The sequence below is a fragment of the Otolemur garnettii genome, unplaced genomic scaffold (assembly GCF_000181295.1).
Source record: "Otolemur garnettii isolate 467f Iridium unplaced genomic scaffold, OtoGar3 scaffold00149, whole genome shotgun sequence".
NCBI classification, from domain to species: domain Eukaryota; kingdom Metazoa; phylum Chordata; class Mammalia; order Primates; family Galagidae; genus Otolemur; species Otolemur garnettii.
The window spans coordinates 1,474,539-1,479,148 of record NW_003852544.1 but is presented as its reverse complement, the minus strand read 5'-3'; the positions used below and the strand labels follow the sequence as shown (position 1 = coordinate 1,479,148).

General features: G+C 42.0%; 1 protein-coding gene across 1 annotated transcript in view; it reads left to right on the top strand.

The window, feature by feature from the left end:
* CDC42BPB (CDC42 binding protein kinase beta) overlaps window positions 1-4,610 on the top strand; it is a 134,217-nt gene that overhangs the window by 61,862 nt on the left and 67,745 nt on the right. The window lies entirely within an intron of this gene.

Genomic DNA, 4,610 nt, shown 5'->3' with positions numbered 1-4,610 from the left:
GGTTGGTTTTTTTTAAACTAGTTTTACTTGTATTTTTATATGCTAATAGTTTTTAAAGTCAAATAGTTCTGCAGAGCTTATAATAAAAAGTGAGCCCAGCCCTGCCCTACCCTGATTTTACTTCCTTGGGTAACTAAACTTTTTAACTACCTTCATATTTCTAAATAGCAGGCTTATTTTTTTTCCCTTTATCCTTTCTTACTTTGAATTTAACTCTTACGTAATTACCTCTTTCTCTCACCCCTATCCTACACTCTCAGACTCTCTTCCCTCTTCCACATTGTCCCAATTAGTAAAATTTAGTAACTTTTAGTTAAATCCATTTTTGGTATTTATAATATTATGACTTTGTAACTGTTACAGCTGAGTCTTGCAGTATGATGATTATATACTTTTTTTTTGTTTTCTCCGGAGTCCTTAATTGCCTTGTTTTTTTTTCATTAACTTACTTTTCTATGTAGCTATCACCAACTATCTCCACATGTTATGGCCACATTATAAAGCTCTGTATGTGCATACATATCAGGTGGTCTCACTCTGATTGTTTCCTTGTCATTAGCCCTTCCATCTTTCCCATTCCTTTCTGCTTTGATTGTTCTTTAATCTTACTGTATTGCACTTATTCTGAGATTGCTTTTCAATTAAAGAGAGTCCCTCTTGTCTCTCTGGAGCCTTTTTTTTCTTGGTCATTTGTCTTCCTTTTTCCTGATTTATCCTTTTGATTTGGAAGTGCAAATCTTCCAGTGGTTTCTGGGAAAGGGGGCATGTGGTATCATTATTTTGAGATCAGCACCTTTGTTCCATTCACATGTGTGACTGGTAGTTTATTCAGTATGGAATTTTAGGTTGTAAGTCACTTTATCCTGGGGGCTTTAACGGTATCATACACTAATGTGTCTTCCACCTTAAGTATTGCTGTTCAGAGGCTTGAAGCCATTATGGTCTTTTTGACTTTGCTTTGTGCAAGCTCTGTACTCAGATGGAGCCTTCGCAGCTAGTCAGCAGACACAGTCCCTCCTCTGTGGGGAGTGATGGTACCCACTATAAAAGTGACGACTTTTCAGTCTTGCTATGAGATCACCTCATTGCTGGGGGATGAAATTGAAGTCTAGAGAGGTGGGTGCCTTCTCTTGGGCCACACTCAGATACCCAAAGCACTGCCCCAAAAGAACATAGTCACTTCATTTAGTGCAAAGAGGTTTTAGACGATGCTTTCTCTCTCTCTTTTTTAAAATATATTCATTAATGTAGTTAGACCTGCTTTTATAAGTTACTGTATTTTTCTTTAACATTTATATTTTATCTTATTGATAGAATTTTCTCTAGTTCACAGTAGAGAGGTAAGTGTCTTTATTTATTTATTTATTTATTTTTTGAGACAGAGCCTCAAGCTGTCCCCCTGGGTAGAGTGCCGTGGCATTACAGCTCACAGCAACCTCCAACTCCTGGGCTCAAGTGAGTCTCCTGCCTCCGCCTCCCAAGTAGCTGGGACCACAGGCACCCGCCACAACGCCTGGCTATTTTTTGGTTGCATCCGTCATTGTTGTTTTGGTGGGTCTGGGCTGGGGATTCGAACCCGCCACCTTAGGTGTACGTGGCTGGCGCCTTAGCCGGTTGAGCTATAGGCGCCAAGCCAAGTGTCTTTATATTTGTCACAGATTTCCAAAGAAATTAGTTTAACCATCTTTTTAGTAGTTTGTTCTTATCCTGCTCTCCCCCTAATTAGAAAGCATTCTCTTAATTGGCTGTGTAGAATCTTTGCTCTGTCATTTAACCTCCAAATGTAGTAGATACGAAAATGTGTAATTCAAAAACTTTTCCTTATCCAGGCATGTTGGCTCACACCTGTAATCCCAACACTGTGGGAGGCTGAGGAGGGAGAATTGCTTGCGCTCAGGAGTTCCAGACTTGCCTGAGCAAGAGTGAGACGCGGACTCATAAAACAATGAAAAACCCAGCTGGGTGCTGTGGCAAGTGCCTGTAATCCCAGCAGCTTCCTGAGGCTAAGGCAATAGGATGCCCACAGCTTGAGTCTGAGGTTACAGTGAGTTATGATGCCGTTACGCTCTGCTCAGGGCATAGGGTGGGACTCTGTCTCAACAACAACAACAACAACAAAAAGCAAAAACTTTTCCCTGAAATTAGCTCATTATTCACATTAAGTGCCTTGAATGACCCAGTCTAAAAATAGAACAAAGTCAGACATTATAGGAAGCCAGTCTTACTCCAGTTTCAGCTGGGTACATTGTAAGTGAAAACAGTATTTGGTGGGGTCAAAAATAAGTGAATTTCATAGGCACAAGAGTGATATCACTGTGCTGATAATTTAATAAGTAGAATTAAGAGTGAGTACCTCTGGGCGCCTGTGGCTCATAGGAGTAGGGCGCTGGCCCCATATCCCGGAGGTGGTGGGTTCAAACGCAGCCCTGGCCAAAAACTGCCAAAAAAAACCCCAAAAAGAGTGTGTGTCTTAACTTGAGCCCTTTTCCTGTGGTTGGTTGTCAGCTGTAGTGGTTTCCAGCAGTCAGTCGTGGACCCCATAGAGGCTCCCTGAGTGAGCAGAGCAGTGGGGAGCTAGGACCAGGGAATATCCCATGCGTGGATGCAGTCCCTTCCTGAGAGGCCAGGCCCTGATGCTCCCAGGAAAAGCAGAGATCACAAGTGACAGCTACACAAAGGATTACAGAGAGAACATCACATCCCTAAAAAGAGCAGAGAGCATGTTGTATGAACGAGATAAGAATAGGGTACAAATCTAAGGAAAGGAATATTCAGAGAACAAAAAGAGTTATGGAAAATAAAAACTAGAAAAAATAACAAGTTTGGTAAAAGAGGTAGAAGATAAAATAGAGGAAATCTGACAAAGGTAGAAAACTGGAAAGAGAAGATCCAGTAGTCAGAGTGGCTATGGTGCTGCCCCCCAAGTGGTGTTTTGGAGCCTGAAGCCAATCCACAATGTCACTTGGCACCCATACCTGCTATGGGAATCAGACCTCTGGTTTGCAGCAGGAAGTTCCTAAAGCTGCAAGTGGGAGTTGATGTATCATTCAGAAATGGGATAGTGTGGGATACAGTAGGACTCCCTTCTTGATGTGTTAGAGAGAAGAACTAGGAAGGAAAGCCTGAAGTTTGTCCATGGCTCTAAACCACACCCTTCTCACTGCCCTCTGCTGTTTTTAGCCCTAGTTACAGTAGCTTCCAGAAAAGGCAGTGGAGGGTGACTGGAGCTGCTTCTCATCCCTGAATTTGATTCTTTTTTGAAAATGTTGCTGCCCTGGGGTTTGGAAGGAAAATGGGTAGTGACAGTCCCAATACAGTAGTGGCCTACGGGGGCCATCAACTCTTCCATCAGGCAACTATCTCAGCTGGTGGTCTAGGGACCACCTGCCCATCTAAGAAGCTCTGCCTTAGTCTTTGCCCTAAGCCTCCAGAGAGCCTTTTGTCATGATTTCCTGCACACATTAAAATACAACATATTAGTATGAGTTAGATGTTTGGCCCCTCCAAATATCATGTTGAGATTTGATCCCAGCATTGGAGGTGGGGCCTGGTGGGAGGTGTTTGGGTCATGGGAGCAGATCCCTTATGAAGGACTTGATGTCTTCCCTGTGGTAATGAACCAGGGCTGGTTGTTTAAAGGAGCCTGGCACTGCCTCCTCGCTTTCTTTGCTCCTTCTCTTGTCACATGACACCTGCTGCACCTTTGCCTTCTGTTTTGATTAGGAGCTCCCTAAAGCCCTCACCAGAAGCGAATGTAGGCAAGATGCTTGTCATACAGTCTGTAGGACTGTGAGCTGAAAAAAACCTCTTTTTATAAATTACCTAGCCTCAGCTATTTACTTTATAAACAATGCAACAGGAACACATTTATTGGTATTTTATTTTATTTTTTTATTTCAGATTGATATGAGGGTACAAATAATTACATTGTTTGCATTTCTTAGGTATGGTTCAAGTTGTAGTTGAGCCCTTTACCCAGGGGGTGTGCTGTGTATCTTTATGTAGTGTGACTTAGGTGAGAGCTCACTGTTACCCTTCCCTCCTCCTTATCCCTTTTCTCACTTTCTCCATTCCCCCACTTGAATTTAATTGTGGTTTTTTTTTCCTTCTGTGAGTATGGAGATTAGTAGTATTTTAAATACAGAGTCATAGTGCCCAGATAACCCTTGGATGTATTCAAATGGCCAACAGTTGAATACCCCTAGAAGGAATAAGGGAAGAGGCACAAAATCTTCTCAGAGTTAACCAGTGTCAAGGGTCCCTAGCAAGGGACCTTCTATACCTATTTAGTAGGGAATTACTGGCAGCCAAGTCCTGTTTTATATAAAACTCTTGTCACTTCATTCCTGCCAACTTGATTCATTGAGCACTCATTGGTGGCTATTCTCACGCCTCCTTACTATCTCTCCAGTTTGTGCCTAGTCTTTCTCAAGCCACTTGGGAAATTTTTTGTGTGTTTATAAAATTGTAATTACTTGCCTTAAATAGATTTTCCTATATAACATGAATTGCCCTGCCTGACATTCCAAAACCAAAAAAGTTAAGTCAAAAAGACGAGATTTGGAGGGGAGAGAAAAACCAGTTTTATTTCAATCTGAAGTAGTCTCATT